The following is a 14,637-nucleotide window of genomic DNA, read 5'->3' as shown; positions in this document are numbered from 1 at the left end:
GCTTTTATTCTATCTTACTTCTATTCTATCTTACTTCTATAATTAAAAAAAAAAAATTAAAGACGCAAAAATAATCTGTTATTTTTATGCCTCTCTGTCTTAAAGAATTCTCTCCACATCTTCAGTTCCTAGCAGGCAGTACTAGCCGCGTCACTCTCTGTAACCAGCCTGTGGGCATGCTGAGGATAAGGGCAGATCTTTCTCTCTGGACACCTCCTGTCACAGTGCTTGGCCCTTCTCAAGCACTCAATATATTAAGCTAAAGTACCATGTCAATGACTGAGCGATAATCTCAGCAATGAGTTACATTGGAGGATTGATCCACAGTCACTTGTCGATGTCATAATACGTTGTTTGATAGAGACAACCTTTTATCTCTTACCTTCCTGGCAATAGTAATCATGCAAAACACCATCGTGTCAATGTACATGAGGACATGGATTTATTTTTAGTAATACTTTTAGCTCCTTAGAGAAAAACTATTTTCTTAAAAAATAGTAAGCTAAATTAACTAAGTTCTGACATATATTTGACCTCACAGCTAAAACTGCATTTGTAGCATTTTCACTATGGTCGGTGTACTGGTCAAGGTTCTCTAGAGCAGCAGCTCTCAACTTGTGGATCATGACCCAGTTGGGATCACATATCCGATATCATGCATATCAGATATTTACTTTATAATTCATAACATTAACAAAATTATAGTTGTGAAGTAGCAAAAAAAAAATAATTTCATGGTTGAGGGATCACCATAACATGAGGAACTCTACTAAAGGATAGCAGCATTAGGAAGGTTGGGAACCACTGGCCTGGAGGGTTCCTGAGAGTCACTGGTCTTAAGTCCACGTTGGAGGGCCAAAGGGGCTGGGTTCTAATGTTGGCAAAGGATAGAAGCAGCAGGGGTGGTGACCTCAACAGATAGATGAGCTCCTGCAAACAGGGGAGATGAACTCACCAGCAGGACATGAAGGCAAGCAGGCAACAAGGAAAAGCTTTTCCCTTCTTCTTCCTTATATCTGGCCTGAGTGGAAGATGTTGCCCACATCTTTCCGTTAGGTTTGGTCTTTCCATTTTAAATAATCTACTCCTGAGTAGCTCTCAAAAGTATGCCCAGGGGCAGTTTTCATACCCTGTCAAGTTAAGCATCAATATTAATCAATATTGAAATTGGTGATAATATGCTACCAAATGTGTGTTGGAATTAGCTTTCCTGAAAACAGACTCTGATTTGTAGGGTTTGCCCATCACGGTGGTGTAAGTAAGACAGAATAAAAGCTACCCGTGGCACCTTGAACCTAATGCATATGATATCTGGATCCTGTCTTGTCAGGGTTCGTGACGTATCTCCTGGTGATGATGAGGAGGAAAGGGTCAGCTCAAGCCATCTCATGATGGCTTTTTCCAAATTACCATGTGATGTCACTTAACAGGAGCAGAAAAGAGATGCAAACATCTTCCCCAAGCTCCCGTGAGCAGGTTCTACATAGCTCTGAGTAGGACAGCACATGCTGACAAAGGCCTATGGCTGATGCTGTTCTTTGGGCTTTAGTCAGCCAGCAGGTATTTATTGAGCAGCTACTATACAAGGAAGACCAAAGTACAAAGATACCCAATTCTTGTGGGACTAGGAGACAGAAGACAAAAAACGAACATAATTAAGTAACACTGTGGAAAGAGATGATGTGTGGGAACAAAAAGGAAAGATCAGGATAAAGGTACTTGAGAGAGTGAAGAAACTGTAATGGTAAACAGTGTGTCCAGTGTGAGATTCTATAAGAAAAGGGGCTTTTCAAGCAAGTCACTCAGCAAGACTGTTTGGCAACTAGAGCCAGAGTGCTCTACAGAGAGGGCACAGCCAGTGCCAAGGCACTGAGGTAGGAGAGCACATGGTAGGTTTAATGGACTATAGGGAGAGCAGATGGGAGAAGTGGGAGGAAGGGATAGAGGCTTTGTGTAGAAGGGAGGAGTCATCCACACGGGATGGAGTAAGGGCTTCAGGAAGAGGGGAAAGTCATCCTGGAGTAACACAACGACAACCCTCACTCAGAATGAAATAGTCACTGCAGGCAGCATGACAAGAGACGTAGTCTATCTTGAATGTTAAAGCATCCCTCTTTCATGACCCACACAAACTCTAGCTGTGATAACAATAGATGCCTGGAGGCTGGTTATGGAGCTATTGCTGTTTGGTGGCAGTGGACCCGGTGTCTAGAGGCGCTCTCTCTTCTTCTGAATGAATGCTGCTCACCAGTTGGCTGGAGAGTTAGTTATTTTTCTAGTGTGACCATAAGAATGCCATAGAGTGGGTGGCTTGGAACAGCACAAATCTGGTGTGTTGTAACCCTGGAGACTAGAAGTCTAGAATCAAGATGTTGGTGGGGTTGTGCTGCCCACAGCTTTACAGGGGACAGTCCTTCCCTGTCTCTTCTTAGCTTTGCGAGCGACCCTTGGTGTTTTTCAGCTGTTGTTGCCACGCTGCCATTTCTGCCTCTCGTGTTGTATGGTGTTCTCCCCTCAGGAGTCTGTTTTTGTACATTCCTTGTCTCATGAGAACACTGTTCATTTTGGGTAAGAGCACAGCTTGACTCAGCATGCCCTTATCTCAACTAGTTATACGTGAAATGACCTTATTTCCAAATGCAGCCTGACCATGACTTATTATGGTTTGACTTATCCATTTTTTTTTAAGTTTCATAACGGTACAAAGGCAATAAGTCCCCACCAGAAGCTATACTTTGAATTTTGAGTATTTCTTCTGGCCAGCCCTATATGGCATGCCACACCCTGGGTTGCTGGGTAGCAGCAGTGAGTTGTAGCAACTTCCTAGACCCTAGCCATGAGGAAGAACGGCTCACAGCCTACACTGTACTATGTTGCTAAGCTGCAGATGTCTGAGAGTTAGGTTTATTAAACACTTTTTTAAAAATTTTTTCTTCTTTCATTTTTTTTCTTTCTTTTCTCCTTTTCTTTCTTTCTTATTTATTTATTTTTTTCAGACAGGGTTTCTCTGTGTAGCTCTTGGTTGTCCTGAAACTAGCTGTGTAGACCAGGCTGGCCCTGGATTCACAGAGACCCTCCAGCCTCTGCCTCCCAAGTGCTGGTGTAAAAGGTTTGGGCTAACACACAGCTTATGCATTTTCGACTTAGGATAGTTTTAACTTATAATGTATTTATAGGGACAAAAACCATGTCACACATTAAGAAATATCTATAATATCAGACTCTGAGGTTCATAGTGAGAGGACTTTTACAGTTTTAAGAGACACTATCCTTGGCCGAGTGAAGTGGTGCATGCCTTTAACGCTAGCACTTAGGAGACAAGAGTTAGGCAGATCTCTAAGTTTGAGGCCAACCTGGTTCACAGAGCGAGTTCCAGGACAACCCAGACAACACACACACACACACACACACACACACACACACACACACAAACCCATCTTGAAAAACAAAAGAAAGACGTGGGGGTGTGAGGAGCCAACCTATAATGAGGTCGGAAGAAAAGCGTGAAAAATCTAAGCTGTTGCATGAGCTACATACAATATGAGGATTGCAGTAAGTGGGGTAGAGTAGAAAAGATCAAGATTTTCAAAGAACAAAAAATCATAGCCTCTTAGACAACTGGCTCATTGTTCTATGGCTGAATAGGGTGCAGAGTCTCAAGTATTGTAAATTTATGTGGATTACATCACAAAATCCAGAGAAAAAAGTCTCTTATTAGGAAATCTAATCTACTCCAAACACAGTATTCCACTTCCTGGGTAAGAACTTGAATAATTTACATCAGCTGGAAGTTCTAAGTATTCTTCTTTACACTTGTAAAAAATATTTTGGTTTTTTTTTTTTTTTTTTTTTTTTTTTTCAAATTTGTACCTTTGGAACAGATATTTGAACTCTGGTGGCTGTGGGAGGGAGGGGGGTCAGTGGACAGCTGGCTTTTTGGAAATCTGTAAAAGCCTTCAGAACTCTAAAGGGGTAGAGCTGGCTCTATGGACAGAAGTCTGGTAAATGCTTGTTCATTATGTAAATTAGCAGTGGGTGCCACATTGTGACAATAATGCAGTTGAAAGCTACTTAATGTTCTGAACTTTGAGTCATTTTCAAGCAGTTCTGTTTTAGGGATTACTGCATGATACAGAATGAAAACACTACGCAGTGTTACCAATAAAGGGACCGTCCTATTAAACAACAACGGAGTGTCTCCCTCGGTCTCATGGAACACAAGGAGCTGGACGCTACGATGACCAGCAATAGAGAAAGCAAGAGAGCCCTACCTCCTTGTAGAGCACAAGGGCTCCCGCTGTGTTCACTCTGTATGTTGACTTCCTCCTAGCTGACCACTTGCCTCAGCTCTGCTTGCCATGCCACACACAGCGGCATCTTCAGCCTCTGAGTTCTGAGTTCATATCACTGTACGAACCTAGCGGCACCTGCTTTTGTATTCGTCCCCACCAGAACCCGTGTTCACATGTGTGTGAGAGGCACTCGGTTGTTCATCCCTGGTCTAAGCAGCTGGGTTAGAGGGTAGATGCTGAGTGAGACCCTAGATTTTGCCACTACTACAGGGAGAAAAGACCTGTAAGTAGTGTCAGCTAGCTAGAGGCTAGGCTTAAAGAAAGGCAGAGGCATCCTAAAGCAATGTTCCGCCTTCGAATCAGCCTGTGCTAGGCCATCCATTGAGCCTTGCGGCTGTCGTGATACTAAAGGGCTTCATTCCCCTTAGGATCCCAGCAGAAGCCATGAAGCATGCTGTTTTCGCCTTTTTGCCATTAAGTAAGAATTTTTAGATATTCAACAGTGCTGCCCAGGGATGAGCCAGAGCTCTTGGTGATGGCTGTGTATGAGAGGCTGTGCTCCTGTCTACAGTGAAACTTTGGCCAACAGCGTGATTGATGCTCTATCAAATAGCAACAACTGTGGTTAAACTTTTAAAATTACTTTTAAATTTTATTGTAGGCTCTCTTCTCTTGTACTCACTCTCTCTGCCTCTGTTTCTCTCCTGGGGCCCCCCCATCCCTCTTTCTCTCTTTCTCTCTCTCCACCTACATCCAATAAATGCCTTTTATATCAGAAAAAAAATATTTTAGACAGAGTCTTACTGTGGATAGGCTGGAAGTCTCTGTGTAGACCAGACTAGCCTGGGGCTCTAGCTCTGCACCCCAAGTTTTAGGATTAAAGTCTTATCATGTGTATTATCTTCCAAGAAAAAGATTCTCATTTTATAGATGAGAAAAAAATTAACAAAATTCTCAAGTGATTCCTTAATTATTTGTTTAAATAACTACAGATTTAATTATTCATTAAATCTCATGATTCCTTAGCTATTAAGTGATAATTCAAATTTGGACCTGGGGCCTATGGGACAATTCCTAATGTGCATATACTTCAAGAGACTTAAGGTGTTCTCAATACCCAGGGCTTCTAACTGCTCTTAGTATTTTCCTTGGGATAGAAATTGCAAGGTCCATGGAGATGCCCACTTGAGATTTTCACTGATTTGATTCATAGATATTTATACTTCAAATGAAGAAGCAAGCAGGGTTTTTTGTTTGTTTGTTTGTTTTTACCAAACAGCCTTAAGCAGAGTATCTGTGAGAGTTATAGGTTCTTTGTCATCAACATGCACAACTTGTCTTTTAGAAAAAGACACTGTAAGCTTGCAAGCAGCCTGAGTAGTGTCTTGCACATTTGTTTAGCTAAGAAGTGATGCTGAACACTAAGACAGTTATTCTGGAGGCCCTTGTGATGGTCAGGGAATCTGAGAGATTGTGAAGAAGCTGTGACCTGTGAAAACCACCTGCTCATTGGTAAAAGAAAACAAAAAAGACATTTGTGTGTTGGAGTGGAAAAGGTGAGGGTTTAGGAGAAAGCTTGTAGGAGATTTGCCTAAAGGTCTCAGCTAAAATCTTGTAAGTTCAACCCTTGTAAACACTTCCAGCTTCTATGGCATTAAGAAGAGTTGACCGAGGCATCCAGTGTCCTATAATGCTCCTCAGATGTATATATGTTCATTAAATTATGCTATGCTGGGCATGGTGGCACATGCCTTTAATCCCAGACCTGGGAGGCAAAGACAGGCGAATCTCTGTGAATTTGAGGCTAGCCTGCTCTACAAAGTAGCTGTGGCTATTACACAGAGAAACTCTTTCTCGAACCACATCCCCCAAAGTAAATCATGCTGTTGCCCATAGTCATACTCTCATTCTGTGAATTTGTGGTCTGCGAGCACCTAGGGATGAAGGGTGTCTATGTTCTGTGCTCTGCTGACATCCTATTGCCCAAGAACTGTTCCTTGTTATGTAGTGGACATTTGTGCATGTCCAGATAAAAGGAATAGAGATGGTTTTACTAGCAACCTTGCGAGAGAGCTGTTCTCTGGCTGTTCTGGAAAGCTTTTCAATTACCACTCACCTTGTTTCTAGAATTAAATCCCTATAAAATGTCTGAAACATTTGCCATCAGATGAGGAATCTGTCTCTGTGGCTTCATTTTATGACTTGGTAGTGAGCCTAAGGTCAATTATTCACGATCACTTTGCAAAGTCACAAACGAATCTGTCTCTCTTTTTCTTTCTCACACATATCCATAATAAGCACTTTACGACAGTTTATGTATTTCATGTTTTCTCTACCAGAAAGTCAAATTGAATTTCATTTAAGGCTACTTTGTCATTTCCCCATAAAATGTTTTCAGAAGTGAAATTTATCCAGGTAATCATAAATCTACTAATAGATTTTAGTCTCAACGATAGTAATCTTATTGTACACAAACCTGTGTGCTTTAGAAGCAGGCTATTATCTAAGTTATGATTTGAATTGATGCTGTGGGTAGAAAAAGCGACATCGCAGGCAACACTGACAGAATCAATTTCCAGACTTAGGGCTGGTGCAGATGTAAATCCCAGACGATAATCGGAGCAATTATGGCTACAAGTGACAGAAAACTGGCTGGCAGAAAATAGGCTATTTTGGGTCACATAACGAAAAGTTCAGAGAGAGACTTTGTTTCCATCGTAGACAGACCTGGGTGTTCCATTTCTAGGAAACCATCCCTCTTTCTGCTCCGCATTTTCCTGGCTTTATTCTGAGGTATATGCTCTCCATTGGTGTCTTTACTGAGGCTTTAGTTTCAAGACAGAGAAAAGAGATGACCTGTGTCGTCTGTCTCCCTTGCCCGAAAAATCCCAAGAACATACAGCTCCTGCTGCTCTGGAGGAAGCCACAAGCGTGGGGCTGATGCTCTGGTTCCGCAGCCATGTCACACACTCACTTAACCATCATTCTGATGGAGAAGCCAATTCACTGAAAGTACAGGATGAGTGAATGTGCTTCACAAGGGAAAATGCTGTGCTGCCGAAGGAAGGTGGAATGAAAGCTCCCATGTCAGAAACAGGTGGCCTCTACTTATTTCTGTGTAGTAGAGTCAAATTAGAATTTTATTTGGACTATTTTATGTGTTCATATTTGCCAGTATTCCCACAAGCTTTGGTATAATGTGCTATAAGCTCTTGGTAGAAACGACCAACCTCTCAGCATCATCAGGACTAGCAGATCAGAGGTTCTCAACCTGTGGGTCTCGACCCCTCTAGCAAACCTCTATGAAAATATCTGCAAAATTAGTTATAAAGTAGCAATGAAAATAATTTTATAGTTGGAGGTCACCACCACGAGGAACTGTATTAAGGGACTGCAACACTGGAAAGGTTGAGAACCATGGCATTAGATGAAAAAAATACTTACTATGATCTGAATATTTGTATCGCCTTTGCTCCCAAGTCATATGTACAAATTTATCCACTAATGTACTGGTATTTGAGTACAGGGCCATTGAAGAAGAGCAGAAGAAGAGAACATTACATAGGCAAGCAAACAAACATCTCCCAAAGGCTGCCACCCTCTTCTGTAAAGTGAAGACATAGACACAGGCACACCTATTAACTGGAACAGAGTCCTCAGCAGCCATCAGGTGTGCTGGCTCCTTTGTTTTGGACCTCTCAGCCCCCAGGGCTGTGAGAAATAGCTCTCTGTTGTTTATAAACCACCCAGTTTATGATATTTTGTTATGGGACCACAAATGGGCTAAGATAATATCCATTACCTAGATGAAACCTTTCACAATTTATTTGCATCTAGGGCTCACCATTCCTGCTTCTTTCATCTGGTTTTGGCCTCGAGGTATAATTAATGGAAAATGAATATAATTTGGAGAAATGCCATGGTACATGCATTTGCTTTTCTTGTTGGATCGCAGCTCAGAAAACACGTGACAACTCAGTTTCTCCCAGGCCCATTTGAAAGCACACGGTGAGATCAAGCATATCAACATTCTAGCATGGAGTGGGAAGGAGGTCATGAGCTCCTATCTCTAACTGAGGAGCTGCGGATTGTTAATGGCTTCTGGAGAAAGGAGAGTCAGTTTTCTTTAATGGTGTCTTAGTTTACATTTTATTGCTGTGAAGAGACATACTGACTGTGGCAACTCTTATAAAGGAAAACATTTAATTGGGGCTGGCTTACAGTTTCAGAGGTTTAGTCTGTTATCACCATGGTGGGAAACACGGAGGCATGCAGGAAGATGTGGTGCAGAGAAGCAAATGAGAGTTCAATATCTTGATTGAAGGTAGAGCCATACCGTGTTTCCTGGGAGGCCCTGACGCCACTAGGCTGGAAATGCACACTTCTCCCTCGGGAAGGTCCCAAAGCTTACAGCTTCTGGGCAGAAAAGAATGAACTGTGGGGTCAAAGGTAAGGCTTCACCTCTCCCAGGAATGTCTGTGCCAAGGATCTGAGGTTTGGGCCAAAAGATCACCATTTCAGCCGGATTTTTCCACAATTAGTGTTACTGTTCTTTTAGCTGGGCTGCCAGCACCAAGCCAGTTGGCAGCAAGGAGCTCAGGGCTCTGAAACCTGACCCAGGTGTCAATGAAGGACCGGCCTGACTCAGGCCTGTCGGTGGCTCCAGTGACAGAGCCTCAGAGCGCCAACATGGAGAGGCAGTGGTCTGAGCTCAGTTTTATTGGACAAAATGGCTGCTTGAAGAACAGCCTCTGCTTGCCTTCATAGGTGGGCACTGTGCTGGGCTGAGTGACTGGAGAAAGATGGCAGCAGCAATCCCCGCTGACAAGCTGATGAAGGGTGGAAGCTCACAGAGGCCAGCAGCATGGGGCTGCCTGACAAAGTCAAACCCGGGGATCCATTGGTGAATTCTTTGGGGGAGGAAAGGAGTTCTTGTTTCCCCAGAATAAATGGCAAGTCTCAGACGGTCATGGTGGAGGAATGGAGTGAGAGTTTATTTCATGAACCAGAGGCATTTATAAACCTAGGAGGGCGGGAGGAGTTTCTGAATGAGTTTGATTCACCGGGGCTAGGGGTGCCAAGGATACTTCATTTACAGGCAGTAGCACAGTCCTCACATAAGAAGGGGAACAGCAGTCCATCATTATCCTATGGGCAGCAGGGGATGGCGGAAGAACTCCAGGTATGGTTAGAGGTATGGAAAAGGTCATTACTTGAAAACTAAAGTACCATCGCAATAGCATGGGCAGGGTATTTCCAGGAATCCCCAGATGCACATGGAAGGGGTTTCTTACTAGAAAAGAATTGGAACTCTGATCTTGCTGAGGCTACATGACACTCCTTAGAGGATCTGGGGTTTCCCCAGATGAGGCAGGGAGTAGAGAATCCAGCTGAGGAAGGGAGTCCATCACTGTAGCACTGAGCTCAGGGCCTACCAGGTAGTGCCTGACTTTGACCTTAACAGAAGGGTCCAACAATACTTGGCATAGCTTCATCCTGACCTCAAAGCCCACCCTCACAGTGACGCACTTCCTCCAACAAGGCCACCCCTCCCCAGTAGTGCCATTCCCTATGGGCGAAGCATTCAGACACATGAATGAGCCTATGGAGGCCATTCCTATTCCAACCAGCACAGACTGTGTGGCTTCCGGTAGGCTGACTATGCTCCAGTGGCCAGGTCTGTACCAGGAGTATACAGAGAACATGAATTAAATAGATGGGCTATTTCTTTTAAAGGAGGACACAAAGTTTGGGGCCATAAGGAGGAGGACGTGGGTCTAGGAGGAGTTAAGGGTAGAAGCTGGGGGTAAATGTGGTCAAAATACATTGCATAAAATTCTCAAGGAACCAACAAAATGTTTTTAAACATAAATCGCAAAAAACAAAACAAAACAAAACCCACACCATAAACAATGTATGTAATACAAATTAAACAACAGAACTGAAAGTCTGTCCTCTGCTCTTGACTATTAGAACTATTTATACAGTTTAGGAATTGGGGGTGGAAGGCCTAGATGCTATTTGAAGTTCACTTGAATTATAACATCTCATAAAAACGTAATAATATTAAATTCTGTAATATTAAAATCACTCCAGTTACGCAGTGTATAAGAAGACTCATTTTTTAGAAACACGGTTTACGTTTTGGGATGTGACGATGAAGGTGCTTGCTACCAGGTCTGACCCCTTGGGTTCTGTCCCCAGCATTGTCTTGGTAGAAGAAGAACACTTACTCTTGCAAGTCGTTCACTTACCTCCACATCTTGCCTGCATCTCCACGTTCCCTCCAAGGCCCCACAAAACAAATGAATAAATAAGAAGATGTATAAAAATTAATAAATTTCAACTTTAATATTCAAATATCTTACATCTTGATATTTAATAGACAATTTTTTTATGGATGTGTAACCAAAAAGTTGTCGTCAAATATATCATTCTGTGAGGTTGTTTCAACAATGCTGCCACATAATGTTGGGTTTTATTTCCTTAAAAATTAAGAAATTTCCCGTCTGAGGCAGCACCGCATGTTTAAAGACGCCTCATCTCCGCCCCTAGGGGGAGCTCCAGCCTCCTCTACGAATCGCCTTGGGTTTTTTTGGTTTGGTTTTGTTTTTTAACTTTACATTTAAGACCAGTTGAGAAGAATCTGCTAAGGGCAGGTTTCTGAATATGTTTCTTGAAGTATGGGTCTTCTGACCTATCAGCCTTTGCAAGACTTGCCCCAGGTTTCTGCTGTTTGGGACTACACCCACTACCAAAGTCTCTGGTTGGATTTTGCTGTCCACATTAAACGGATTTAACTTGTTACTTAGGGCTGAGCACGTGCCAGGTGCAGCGGTGGAGGCTTGGAGTAGAGCAGCACTGGAATGACAGAAGCTGTCTATTTCTTGAGGTATACACCCCAGTGTGTTTTACTAGCTCTGCCTTGGTCCACAGAAAGAAGTCTTAAATACAGGTCCAACCTTAGTAGGCTTGCCGAGGTTCCAGACTCCTAGTAATATAAGGTGTTCTAAGTCCTTACCATTTTGTCAAGGATAGCTACTTCAATAAACAATCCCATTGTGTTAACATGTGTCCCTTCTCTCCTGAATCTCATATGCCCTGAACAAAGCTAATTGGTCAAGGGCGGCATTTGATCTGAGAAGCCGTCTTATGGGTTGATGACATTGTGGCCTGCTAAGGGCTTCATTTAGCAGAGACCTTGATCATCTATTGGACCTATCATATTCACTCTCCTTAGTGTTTTTAACATGAGATATTGCATTGGTTTGCTCCAGCTGCTATAACAGATACAAGAGACTGTGTGGCTTAAAGAACGGAACTTAATTTACTCACAGCTCCAAGTCTTAGAAGTCTGACATCAAGTGTTAATAACCTTGGTTAGTTCTGAAGCCTCTACCCTGGCTTGTAGAGGGCTATCTTCTCCCCAGACTGTCACTGTGTCTTCCCTCTGTGTGTCTGTGACCCGATGATTTCCTTTCATAAGGACACCAAACATGTCAGATTTGCACTCTTTTTTTATTTCTTTCTAAGGACTATGTGCTAACTTAGTCACCCCTCTAGAGACCCTATGTCCAAATACAGCAACACTTTGTGGCACTGGGTTTGGGACTTCACCATACGAATTTGCAGATGGCTCAATAATTCATCCCATAATAGATACAAGGAGAATGGGTAGACAATGGAGATGGGAAGAATGGGTAGGAAAACAGAGATGGGAAGAAAAGTAGACACTGCCCCACAGGAAGAAAGTGTCACAAGAAGCAAAAACTTCTATGAGTTGAAAATGTGCAGGAATGAGTGTTTAAACTATACTTTAAACCCATATTAAACAGCATTCATTGAATTAATACTTACAAAGTACTTAGTTCAGCCTGGAGGTAGGGGTACATGCCTTTCCTCCCAACACTTCCCAACACCTCCCAACCTGGAGGCAGAGGCAGGTGTGAGTTCAAGGCTAGCCTGCCCTACCAAATGAGTTCCAGGACAGTCAAGGCTACACAGAGAAACCTTGTCTTGAAAAACCAAAACAGCAATAACAACAACAACGACAAGTACTTGGTTCATTGGCTTGGGCAAGAATATTGGCTATGACCACAAAAGCACAAGCAACAATGGCAAATGTGAGGACAAACAAAAACATTTCCATACATCAAAGGAAACAATTCATTTCAAAGACTAGGAAAAAGTATGGACATATCACAATCTGACATTAAGGACCACAATATTTAAAAATACTCAACTCAATAGTAAGGAAACAAACCATTCAATTAAAAATGGAGAAAGTAGGCAGGAGAGATGGCTCAGTATTAAGAGCACAGGCAGCTCTTCCAGAGGCTCTGGTTTCAATTTCCAGCTCCCACACGGTGACTCACAATGTAACTAAGTCCAGTTACAGGGGATTTGAAGCCCATTTCAGGCCCTCTTGTAATACATATTTACCTGCAGACAAAACATCCATACACATATAATAATAAACAAAAATTTAAAAATGGACAAAAGCTGTGAAATGACATTTATTCAGATGGCCAACTTGTACAAGAATGAATGTCTGACATCATAATCATTAGGTGATTGCAAATTAAGACAAACATAAGATATCATCCCACAATGGTTAGAGTGACTTTTATTAAAAAGATGAATGCTGGATCCACTAGCTCCTTGTAAACATGACTCCTTCTTACCTTGAGGACCTGAGTTCACTCTCCAGGACCCAAATGGAAGGAAATGTATGCCTGTTGTGTAACAGTTTCCTCCTAGATTGATACATTTCATCCTTCAGGGAAGTTCCTTAAGCCGCAGGGTAACAACTCAAAATAGCTTCAGGAAGTCCCTGAAACTGACCAGATTCATTAGCTCCCCCTTCCCCTCAGAGTAAGCAATACAATCAAACTGCAAAGAAGACTGAGACAAGTTAAGCTGCAAAGTCTGGAAACCAGCAAGATACCTGGAAGAGGCTTAGATCAACTGAGGTACCTGGAAAAGACACTCTCCAACCTACTGCTTGAAGGCTCTGCAGTGTGCTCCAGGTTCCCAGTTTTTGTGAGTTGTCACTCATGCTGGGGTAGGCTTTGGTGATGTGCCTATCTTTGAGTCATTTCTGCTGCTGTAAGTCACTCTTGACCCATATTCCTGTAAGTAACCCAAACAGAACTGGTTTGCCAAATTGGACTTTGGTCCTGAAGGTACTCTAGCCAGCTCAACCATTGCTAACATGCTCGCCCGTCTCCCCCATTCCCTCTGTCTTGCCTAAAAATTGTTAGATTATATTTCTAAAGTTAGCCATCAAGGTCCATTCCCTTATTTGGACACTTCCTCCTCTTGAGACTGAATACCAAGGTGCAGCTATCAAAGTGAAAGGGTTGGGCTAACTTTGTAACCTATATGTCTTCTAAAGCCTATAGTTTTGAGTTTTAGGTCCAGGTTAAGCTAAAGCCCCTTAGTACCTTTCCAGAGAGTGAAGGAATGTGACCCTATCTGTGAGGACAGATATAAAAAAAGGGCAAGCAAGCAATGACCTTCACTCAGCAAAAGAAGGACCAGACCCTTGTCCTTGAGATAGCGTTTCTTAGCAACAAACCTAGACTTCTTCTGAGTAGCTTTTGACCTCCAGCCAAGAGCCCGCAGCCTTAATTTTCAAGGATGAGCTAACCACCCCCACCTTCAATTGCAGATGCATCCACACTTGGCAGGACTGGCCAAGCTTGAGCACCTAAGAGTAACCAATTATCTTACTTTATAACTTCCTCATCCAATCCTAAATTGCCAAAACTGCAACTTCAAATTTCCCGCAATTTCTCTTTTAAAAACCTAAAGGCCTTTGTTTCCCGGTGCCACCCTTTGCTGACCGGCAGGGGTGACCCCGTTGTACAATGGTTAATAAACCTCTTGCTTTTGCAACGAGTCTTGGTCTGGGGGAGTTTCTGGGAAGGGCGCGATTGAACTCCTGAGCTGTGAGACCCCAGGTCTTACAAAAGTATTGAAGACCAACAATCAAAATCCCTCTTTGCTTCACCTAATTAACATGCCCAATTAAACACCTCATTGTAACATGAGATTTTCTTTTTATAAACTGCCATTTTCCTTTGTGCTACATCTGTCTCCTCTCTACCCAGAGGCAGTCCTTTGTCCTGCAGGACAAATATACTGCCCCTTCTCCCTTGTTACCTTCCTCTTCTCTCTTGTCTTCTGTCTCCTGTCTTTGTCTCTCATTCCATGCCCTCTGTGCCTCTAAGAACTTGGTCTTGGGGATCCTGCGCTGATACCAACCACTTCAGATTGTATTCATACTTTGGCCTGTTGTGATCTTCCTGTCTGGGATGAGTACACATGTTTATTGTGTCTC

This window comes from Meriones unguiculatus, chromosome 8, assembly GCF_030254825.1.
Source record: "Meriones unguiculatus strain TT.TT164.6M chromosome 8, Bangor_MerUng_6.1, whole genome shotgun sequence".
In the NCBI taxonomy this organism is placed as follows: domain Eukaryota; kingdom Metazoa; phylum Chordata; class Mammalia; order Rodentia; family Muridae; genus Meriones; species Meriones unguiculatus.
This window is presented reverse-complemented; position numbering follows the sequence as displayed.